At 31.2% G+C, this 11,999-nt stretch overlaps 1 non-coding gene across 1 annotated transcript; it reads left to right on the plus strand.

Annotated features, from left to right (window-relative positions):
- The first annotated feature begins 3,339 nt into the window (after positions 1-3,339).
- On the plus strand, positions 3,340-3,443 carry LOC123919174. Its single transcript, XR_006813087.1, has one exon. It is a non-coding gene; the product is annotated as a U6 spliceosomal RNA (small nuclear RNA).
- The last annotated feature ends 8,556 nt before the right edge of the window (positions 3,444-11,999 follow it).

Below are 11,999 nucleotides of genomic sequence, written 5' to 3' on the forward strand. Positions count from 1 at the left end.
TGATTCAAGGGTCCTTATATTAAGGAAAATGTAAAAAAGGTTAATACAACCAACTAAACAGAATTAACTGATTCTGTTATTACTTATTAGACTTGGTACCGGGAAAAATCGAACTTGAAATCTAAAAAGGAGCACACTCCAAGATTCAAAGCATACACCACCAGACCAACCGTAATGGTTTTCATTTAGAATTTAATTTATATGCACCGTCAGTGTAAAATTATTTTACACATGAATCCAATAATATACTGACGCATCATGTATGGTATTTAATAACACATGTGTCACATTTATTAAATGATGTGGCAACACATCATTGAATGTATATTAAACTCTTTCATTTATGCCAAATGTTTGTAGATCATGAAATGCAGTTGTATATAATGTTGGAATGTAAATTTGATTTGGACAATTTGACTAATCAAATCTTGGACCTAATTGACTTGGCCAAACATTAAAGTTAAGTTCATGAATGTGAAAGACATGCATTAAATTTGAAGTTCATGAATGTGAAAGACACAGAGAGCAAGTATCATAAGACACTGAATTATTCAAGAATTACGCAAGAGCGCTTAGATGAGAAGGTGCAGGTCTTTTTTAGCTTAATTAAGGTATTGCGTTGGATTCCTGACTTGGGTATACAACAACGTTAAAACTCTTAGGAAGAATTTGTCGCCTATTTGTGTCTTACAAGACTCGAGGAATTAGTCTCTGCACTGCGTGCAGAGGATACCTAGTTTACGAAAAGAAAAAAAAATTATTCGAGAATTATTATGAAGGTTTTCCTCATTTTCCTGTTGATAACAAATTTTAATTAGCAGTACTATTATGAAGGCTTTCTTCTTTGTATTGGTTTGCAGTTAAATTTTGCACAAGCTTTCTAGGAACCTATATAGTATGTGTAGAAACATAAAAGAAGCAATTATAAGATTTTAAGTTTGAAGAAAATTAAAACACAACACAGAATAGTACATATTTATAGGAAGAAAAGTTACAAATTTTCTTTTTGGTATACCTACTACCTGAAGATTTTCATTATTCTGTCACATGATAAATCTATGTTAACAATCGAGTCAAATTGCCAGACATCTGCAGTATTAAATTCTCTTTTATAATCTTAATAACTCAGTGAAATAATTTATGTGATTTAGTTTCAAATAAAGCAAAACAGCTTGGGAATTAAGGTTGGTCAAAAGTATTATATAGGACTAACGGTCCGTTTGGATTTACTTATTTTTAAGCTTATGTGAAACAACTTATGTAAATAAATAAGTTTTTATGTATTATTATAAGCTTTTCAAGGTAGTTTATGAAAACAACTTATAAATATACGATTTTTATTAGGAAAAACTTATAAATTACATAAAACTTTATATTTACATAAACTATTTTCATAAGTTTAAAAATAAGTCAAATTCAAATGAGCCCAAATTGGGAAGCCGGCTTCAAGAGACTTTTGTGCTTTTTTAATTCCCTCTACGTGGTTTAGGAAAATACCAAGATTTCATCATTATACTATTCTATTGGAGTTAATTTTGAGTTCAAATTATGAATAAAAAAAATCATTCTTCAAATTTTATTTACTTCTCAACCGAGCATCAAATTAATAGGGCTCATTTTTCCTAAAAATATTTAGAAAGTTAAGACAAAAAAAAAATACATAAAAATTATTCGGCTGAAGATTTTGTTCCACCGTTTCACCATGTTAAAATGCCTAATTTTGCGGTAACATAATAGTGTGTTTGGTTTGAGAGAAAAAAAAAAGGGAAGAGAGAAAAACACAGAAACCAATGAATGAATTTGGACTAAAAAGTTCCTAGATACTTAACCATGATAAAGGAAATTATTCAATTGCACTTAAGTGAGAAGTAGCAAAAGAAGTGTGGGAGGTGGCAATAATATGATTCAATTTTTCTAACAGACTTCTTTCATTTCATTTGGCTGAATTAGCCCGTTTATATAGTTTTATGTTACTGGACCTCAATTGTTGGGATTTCTTTTCCCACCCTCAAAGTCAAAATGGAAATATACCTTTTAGAAAAACACAATTTTTATTGGGTTTGAAACTATACATCCAAATACATGTGTCATTTTTTGGAAATGTTGTATCAAATTTTGTTTACTAGCATCAAGTGGTTTTAGCTTCCTCCCAATCGTAACTGCAGAGAATCAAATTAAAGGGTAAATCACAGTTTTGGTTGTGAAAGTGTGACTCGCTATTATACTGATCTCTAAATATATCACAATTGCAAACACATATAAACGTATTTCATATATTAGTTATTTTGGTCACAAAATCTATTTTTAGGTGGTCAATTTAATTGTCAAATTTGTTTTCTAATTGTCTATTTAGTCCATAAAATTACTAACAAAAGAAACACTATAAATGTATCTGTAATTTTGGTATTTTTAGGGAATATACTATATACAAAATGACTTTTTGCCCTTTACTTTTTTTTAATGGCAAATATATTATATATAGATATAAAAATGAGAAACATACAAGAGAAAGTTCAGAAAAGTAAAGAGGTACCAGAAGTACACTCTACCAAAACCTAACAATCTCTAAGATAAAATTAGAGAAACAAGCAGACAAAAAAAGCTACAAAGAAACAATGAGGTACACCAACATGACACTACATGTAAGACACAACAACAAGAGGGTCTCCAATCCTCCTAACTCAACGAGACCCAACAAGACACCACAACAAACTCTATCGGTGGGAACAATTTTTTGCTAGAATTTATTTACCTCGCAGCTGAATTCTAGATTATAGAAACTCTATTTCCTTATTAATAAAAAAAAAGTGTGGGACAATTTTCAAATTAATAAAATAAATATGAGAAGGAAAGAAATGGCATGAACCACATGAAAAGTAGGCAATGGTTTGTTTCTTTCTTTCTATGTTGGCAAATTAACATTTAGAATTGGATGTTACCGTAAAAAAAAAAATTAATTTAGAATTGGGTGTTAAGAGCATATTGAAAGGAATATAAATGTGATTGATCAATTTTCATTTTAAAGTATATGACGACATTAGAAAATTGAGATAAGGTGTAGCACTACAGCCTATAAAGTTTAATAACTTCATCCATACTGTACATTAACTTTGCTTATTCTTTTTCCAATTGCATGCCATTAGATAGGACCACATATTCATTTTTGTTCTTTCTAAATTTTCAAGATATTGTTCTTTTTGTAGAATCATGTCTAATTGGCTCTCATCCCAATTTTCCTTCACTTTCTGAGAAAAAAAATTGACTACATTTCACGCTTAAGATGATTGAGAAGGATTGTGTTGTGTGTGATAGGGGATATAGTAGTAGTCAATTTTTTTTTTTTACATATTCAAGCATTTAAGACAACTATAATCGTACAGAGAAAATTAGCATGATATCTGCGTAAGGATGACACGTACAAAAGACAACTATAATCGTTTGTCAAAAAAAAAAAGACAACTGTAATTGTTGGATTGAAATTGGGTTGTTTAGATTTTAATATAGTTTTTCATTTTTTAAAATAGAAAATGTTGAAGTTAAAATTTGGACTGTGTGTGATTATGATCCAACGACTACAATTTATGACGGCATTAATGCATCAAATTTTAAGTGCAGATGATCATGATCCATATTATATGCCACCATTTACTCGCAGTTTTCGATTTCCACCGTCAACCGAATGATTTATATTAAAAGTTGCGTATTTTTAATTAAAACGATCTCAACCATTGATTTAAGATGAGACGAGTGAAACATCTTGTTGTAATCGAAGGAAATCCAATTCTCACTACATCCTGTTGCATTGTTATTGCACAAGGACTTGCGAAGAAAAGCAATAGTGGTCTATCTATATTTATAGGTTTATATGCATCCCCGCCTCTCGGCCTCTCAAGATAATCAACGGGCAACCCGCACACGGACATTCTAAACTAAGGGTGATCTCTTTTATCATATGAATTATTCCCTTGATAGAACCCATTACGCATATATCACCTCAAGTATGTATACTTGTCCGTCATATAGTTTCCACTTTCTCAACATTAAGGGATGATCTCGGCCACTATATGACGAACAAAATATACGTACTAAGAAGTTACACTGAATATACTGAGAAATTAAAGCGGTCTTATGAATATCACTTGCCTTCATTCTGATTTGATGATCAATTAATTATAACCATCCTGACTTCAAATTGATCTTAAAAAATACTCATGCTCCGACCTTTCAACTGACAATAGTCCACACACAACCTCATCGCTCGATTGTAGTTTGTACCTTTGTAGTTTTATTTTTGTTTTTTTCTATACTATCTCTTGAAAATTTGTAGATTGTTCTTACTGATTATGGGGTAAATATCCTCTAAATTATCAAGAGGTAGCGTAAGCATCACATTTTTTTTTATCTTATTTTAGGTTGTGCTTTTTTCTTCTACTTTTTCTTCTTGTTTAGTTGGTCGTCCTCTTTTTGAATATTCTTACTCTTTTGTATTCTCTTTGTAATCATAAAAGAAGTATCCTTAATCATATGAAATTAATTTTCATATATACCATATACATGTATGTATGTGTGTTTGTATATATACACACACACCATATTTTTTCAGCCGACAATTTGAATATGTTAATTTGCTGAACACACACAACCTCTCATATAATTATATGACAGCCCACACATTTAATAAATGGGTCAATATGTTGTGATATATGGCTGATAGCTCACAGTGTTGATGTTGATAGAATATATATTCATTCATTCATTAAGAGAGTTACTCACTACTCAGAAGACAGTGGTGATGATGATACATTGATATGGCGTTTTCAGTTTGCATCGTTCATGAAAAAAAGTACCAACATTATAGTACATCAAACATAATTTCTCTCTAGTTTTTTCCTCTCTTGAAAATATTTATAAATAGCAAACCATTAGAACTAAACATTGGTACCATTTTTTGACAAATACCCATGTGGCCGTATTCATACAACATATAATAATAATAATAATAATAATAATAATAATAATAATAATAATAATAATAATAATAACTTTACATATATATATATATTAAGAATGAAAATTTTGTTTGGACCACAAGTTCATATATATACTTTTTTTTAAACCATGTGCACAACTTGCTATTATGTGCGACTAATCTCTCGAGTCTTGTACATATCACCTAAATGGGCGAAAACTCTTCTTAAAAGTTTTAATGCTGCTGTATGATTAAGCTAAATATCGAACTTATAAATTTAATTAAGCTAGAAGATAGATATGTATCATCTCATCTAAGTACTTTTGAGTACTACGTTCATATATATAGGACTTACAAAATGCTTTTAATTTTAATTTATTATTTAATGTTTTTTATATTATTAAATTTTGATTGGAGAGCCAAAGATTTGTGCATTAAAAAATGATATAGTAATTAAAATGAAAATGGTATATGTATTATTTGGATTTTTTTGGTTAAGAAATTGTTTCCATTTCTATGAATAAAACAAAGTAGGTTGAAAGTGATGATGACACATCGATCATTAAATGTAATTCCAAGTTGTTGATGAATATAACAAGTCATAGAAATAAGTTTTAAATTGGATTGTGGAAAAAAAAGGTGAAACTTGTTTATAGAGATGATGATTTATATTTAAAATTGAAGGTACCAACTTCATAAGTCCTACCTCCATTGATATTGCTGATACTATTAGATTGAAGTCTTATCTGCGGTGATTATCACTTTATCTGCAGATAAAATTGGAGAATTAAAATTCTATTTCGATTAAAATTGAGAACTTCAGACCCATTTGCCGGGTGTGCGGCGGTAATGGACATCAAAATTTTGAGACCATATAATAATAGTTATATATTTTTAATGTTCATAAAAATATCAAATGTGGATTAATAAATTAGTGGTAACATAATATTTTGTAGCGTAAGGTTTTTAGTTCAAATCTCTACGATGACTATTTTTTGCATGATTTTAGTTCTAGTTATTTTAATCATTGATTATGATAATTTTGTATATATTTTTTTTTATGTTATTTACAATATAAATAAAGAACGATTTTTTTTTTTGCAATAGGCTCATTTTTAATATTCGAACGGTGCATTCAAATAGCCGGACAGCCCTGCAGATAACCAACTGTGATTTTTTTAATGGTAAATATATAAAAAACATAGAGCAAGTACAAGAGTTAGGTTAAAAAATTAAGAGGTACCAGAAGTACATTCTAACATAATTCAAACTAACATGTGATTTTAAGTTTATATACGGCGTTTTTGTTTTGTAGTTACGTTTTTGTTGATCTCTGTTCGTCTTGTGCAGAAATCGATTTTAATAATAATATATTTGTCGTTAAAAAAAAAAAGGAATTTTAAGCCTGCCCAACTCTTAAATATGAAAAAATATATAAAGTTAAATTGTTTGTTCTTTAATTTGATGGGGCTAATGTGAGATTTAATTATGTAGTACCTACACTGTGTGAGATTGAATTATTTTATTCCTTCAATTTTTCTTTTTGTTCTTGTGATCAAATGACTAAATCTTTGTGATCGCCGAAGAATTATTCGTATTTAAATATATAATAATATTTTTTTTTACAAGTAGTTTAGTAGTCAAAATATTTTGTGTTGAAACTGTTAGAGTTATGCGTGGTGGTGAGATTGGGGCCTGACGGTGGTTTTGGTGAGATATGAGCTTGCTTTTTGTAATCTTTTCTTGTTTTCGTCTATTTCTAACCATTTGATGTGTTTTGGGGATTGATGGCTCTCGGTCTAGTTCGAGGATGCCTTATGAGTTTTTTTATCTACGAATTCATTGTATTTTTATTTTCTTTAGGGTCTTAGTACTTTTTGTACTCCCTCTTATGAACTCTTTTCGGTGTACTATTTCTCTACTATTTATATATAAATTATTTGCCATTCAAAAAACAAGTTTAGTAGTCAAAATTTCACTCTTAAAATAAATAGTAGGTATGATCTATTTTTTTAGTTATCATATACACAACTCATGGGCACTTATTTAAGAAACACAAAACCTTACTGCTTGCATACTTTCACTATAGTAACTAGTTTCTCCATTAACCAAACCTTACTACTAGTTTCCCTTATGATTAAGTTGATCACTTTTTCAGTAACAAAGTAACAGACAAACACAAACACGTCCAATTCATAATCATTTTGTTTCTTTAAAAGGAAAATCAATATTACTAATTGACAACCTTTTTCAATACACAAATTCAGTTCTTTCTGTTTTGCAGGATGAACTCAAGTTTAATCAGGATTTTATTATTTTTTTATGCCTCTTATCTAATATATTTTTGCCATTTAAAAATTAATGTTAATGCAATAATATTGCTTGCTTACTTTTCAAAAAAATAAAATAAAAGTGCTAGCATAGGGTTGGAATTCATTGCATTTTGAAGTTCAAAAAACTTATAAAGTAGGTTCAGCTTTCGATGACCAGAACAACTGCAAGTGTAGTAGTACTGATGAACTTTTCTCAATTATTTTGGTGGAGATTCCTATTTTCTTAGTCACGGTTGCTTAGTTTTGAAGGGAAAACTTTGCATTTCCCTTACCCTTTATAACTCCCCAGCACATCCAATGTTTCTTCTCCTTTAAAATTTCCTATTTTGCATAGCATTTTCTGTTAACTTAAATTTTCTTTTTAAACATATTTTTATTTTAAAAACAAATTACAATATATTTAGATTGAAAAACCATGCATTTAACACTGTTAACCAATATAAAAAATCAGTCTCATTAACTTAACTCAGTTGGTAGGGACATCATACTATATGTGCAGGAGTTCGGGTTCGAACCCGGGACATTCCACTTATTCATCTCGAGTGCTTCAATTTGTCCCATAAGTGTTAGCTCAATTGGCAAAATTCCGAAATTGTTAGGCCGAACGTCGTGACCGGGGTTCGAACCCGGGATATGTCTCACAATTATATGTGAGTATTTCACTGGATTACCACTTCATCTAAGACCCACGAAATAAAGAATTTGTTAAGGGAAAATGCATTGTTTCTCTCTTTTTTTTTCTAAAAAGAAATAATTAAAAAAGAGCTTATTTGTAAAATGGAGATATTCGTGAACCTCTAGGGATCTAGCAATAATATATGGTTGGGAACTAAAAAGAACATTGAGATTAACTTTTTTTTTTTAACATATCTGATGACAAATCATCACACTCTCTAATCCATGAGTTTACGGTCCTTTCTTCCCTTTCACTCTTATGCTACTTTATGAATAATAATTTGATGTTGCTTGGATTTGGCTGGATTGTACTATTATAACTTTGAATTTGAACTTTGTCTTGTTTGATTGTGGAATGATTTTTACTTTTAGAGTTTGTTTCAATAATTTGGCATGTTCCTTCTAGTTACTTGAGTATCAATTGCATGATTTTCTCCGTGTGTGATATGTGAAACCTGCAGTGCAATAGCTTGTTGCACTCATGTGATCAAGAGGCAAAGGAAGGGAACGCACACTTTTTGACCGGTTCTTTGATTCGACCCAACCGAGAGGTATTGAGCCAAACACTCCTTTTTCTTCTATGTGTGATATCCACTCATGTATTGTCTCTCGATTTTGCTTGTCGTCTTTGTATTTGATTGGTACTTTTGTAGCACACACGAGGCATGTTTCTTGGTACCTTTGAGCCTTTCTATCCACCCTTACATATAATTATCCTTTGCTTAACCAATTTGAGCTGAAAAAGAATATGTTATTTTTGCACAACCTTTAGAAATTTTTGATGAAAAAAAGGAATGACTTTCTTGGAGGTTAGGCACCTAATTAGTGGTTGATGCGCATTGCTCACTACTAAGTTTGGGGTTGCTCTTTGGAATTAGCAACAAATAAAGTTTGGGGTGAGGGTACTAGAGAACTTACAAAAAGTTTTGATTTGAAAAATTTCAAAAGTTGCAAGGCTTTAGTCATTATGAAGAAAGAAAAGTAAGAAAAAAAAAAAAAAAAAGGAGAATGAAAAAAAGAGATGAATGTAAAAAAAAGAAGTACTAAAAGAAGTGATAGCCTTGAATTCAAAAGAATTGCAAAACTTTGTTTGATGGTTTGAAAATGTTCTCTAGTCCACTATGTTTCAAAAGAATAAGGGTTTGGTTTATGAAAATTTTCTTTGACTAATAGGGGGATCTAACTCCAAGTTTTTCTACTACCTATCCAAAATGTCACCATCCACCCTAGCCAAGCCACGTTATAACCCTAAAAGACCTCTAATGTGTGTGCACAAAGTGAACCGAATGAATTCTTAGACTACTTGCAAAATTATTGTTGACTTGCATTGATGTGTTGATTTGAGTGAATTACCCAAACTGAAGAGTGCATGTGAGTAGTGTGATGAAATCATAGAGCTTTGGTCGAAAAGTGTGAACTACTTGAAAATGTCTTGCGGTAACGGTTGTGCAATTGAGCATTGTTTGCAGGTGGATCATTGATCATCAGGTGAGTCTCACGTATGTATGATTCGAGTGATTTTAAGGAAAATGCCAAGGTCTTGACACGAAAGCTTGAGGTAAAAGTTGTTTCCTTGAGGACAAGGAAAGGTTTAAGTTTGGGGTTGTGATGACAAATCATCACACTCTCTAATCCATGCCTATTTTAGCAACATTAGATACATTTTAGTAGGTTTTTAGCGATAAATATAAGAGAAATCTAACCATTAGCTTGATTACTTGTTTTGCAAGAAAACAGGAAAAACTGCAGGATTTGAATGATTTTCACTACGCTGGGGGCGTAGCCCATCACGCGCCGCGTGATGGAGCTCACAGAGAGCCAAGATTGTGACTCTGATCACGCGCCGCGTGAGGCCTTACCACGCGCCGCGTGAAGCCTTGATGAAGATGAAGATTGCTCTCTGACTTGATCACGCGCCGCGTGATTCTGTTACTACGCGCGGCGTAGTTGATGGATTTGCAACCACGCGCGGCGTGGTAGATCTGGCGCGCGGCGTGGTTGCCTTCTGTATATATATTTTCTGCATAATTCTGTTTTCGGGGGTTGGAAAATTCTGGAAAATTGATCTACATTCTGGTTTTGAAACTTCCAGATCGCGATTCAAGACTCCAGAGGATAGCTCCAAGCACGTCGAGATCATGGATTCACAAGCCATGGCGATGAAGCGAGGAAGCGAACGAAGCACGATGAGGAGCTAAACTCCTTTGAAGGTAGAATCTAGGATAGTTTAGGATGTAGTTCAACTGAATGTAATCTGCAAATGTTGTAAGAATTCACTCTTTTTATAGTGTTCATCCAATACAATTCTGTTTTTAATGCTTTATAATCCTTCATTAGTGTTATAATGATTTCGAGTTAAGTCACGTGCGAGAGTATTGATTTAATTTCTGAACTGAATTGTATTGAGCATTCGAGTGTCTCCGGTCGAGAGATTGAGGCATAGAGTGTAGCGAACGATTGACGCGCGTTAATATCATTCGTTGTAGGTAGCTTCCGCCCGAGAGATCGGGGGAGTATCGACAACGAATAGAGTGGATTTTGACAAGAGATTGCGATTCACTAATTTGTCGATCTAGTTGTGAACACTTGAGTAAATTCCTACGACATAGTAGATTGCATGTGGTTTAGCTATAGACTAGATGATTCCGATGATTCTACCTCGCTTTTCCTTTATATCAAAGCACGTTTTCCAGCAATTCATTACTCAATATACCCCCAATTTATGTGTATTTTCTGTGAAATGTCTATGAACACAATTCGACTAGTTTGATCACACAATTCCTGTGGATCGATATTTTTATTACTACGTGGTTTTCGTGCACTTGCGAAATATTCCATCAATATCATCAGATTTGAGTCTAACAAAAAAGAGACTAATACTATATTTATGTCTTTGAGTCTCATAGGGTCTGTTTGAATTTGATTTATTTTTTAGTTTATGAAAATAGTCTATGCAAATAAATAAACTTTAATGTTAATAATAAGTTTTTATTAACAAAAGTTGTATATATCTTATAAGATGTTTTTTATAAACTATCTTAAAAAACTTATAATAATACATAAAAATTTATTTATTTGCATATACTTAAAAATAAGCCAATTTAATCGGACTCTATTTCTAATAGAAGAGAATCTCTACTGCCATTCAAAAAAAAAAAAATCTCTACCAAAAAATTCATTATTTTTGGATAGTTTGAATCTATAATGAAGTTTTTACTACTCCCTCTAATTTCAAATATAAAAAAAATTATTTATTTTTTATATTCTTTGAATAATTAATGAATAGGGTCTAAATTATAGACCATATTCATTTATTAACCAAATTTATTAATTATTTAATAAATTTAAAAAACAATAATAATCTAACACTCTAATTGAGCTTGTGAATATATGGCAACAAAAAGTAGTCTATTAGGGTTTTTCTTGTTTGCCTTGTTACATACAACACCTATATGCTTATACTTGGGAAAAAATGGAACTAGCTAATCAAAGTAATTGGACCATTAACTATAACACCTTGATCAATTAGCATATGCATAATAGTGGTTGAAGAAAGCATATTTTTCTTGATAAAGTAATTACTACAATTACTAATTTAATTAACCAAATTTAATTTATTTGTTACAAAAATGTTCAACTTGTGCTGTGCAAAAATCTTACTGCCATCTGCCTGTGGTCCCTTTTTCTATAATTTGAGTGATGCTTTTAAGAACCTAAGTAATTGGTCCCTCACCTATGGCGCAGCTAGCTATCATATCTAGCTAATCCAACTGATCTCACCCAAATAGCGTACACCACATATTATTTTTAATTATTATGACTTAATAACAAGTCCTATTTCTTCCACAACATCTCATTTTAAGTCTCTTTTGTAACTTGATAGTTGGTAAAAATCTAACTATATAAAGCTAATCAAAATATAGCTAGCTTGGTCTAATATGGAGTTGTGCAAAGATTTAATAAGATGTTATTTTTATTCTTCAATTTTTATTAGGTCCATCTTTGGACAATTTTTAAGAAGT

The sequence above is a fragment of the Trifolium pratense genome, linkage group LG3 (assembly GCF_020283565.1).
Source record: "Trifolium pratense cultivar HEN17-A07 linkage group LG3, ARS_RC_1.1, whole genome shotgun sequence".
Classification (NCBI taxonomy): Eukaryota; Viridiplantae; Streptophyta; class Magnoliopsida; order Fabales; family Fabaceae; genus Trifolium; species Trifolium pratense.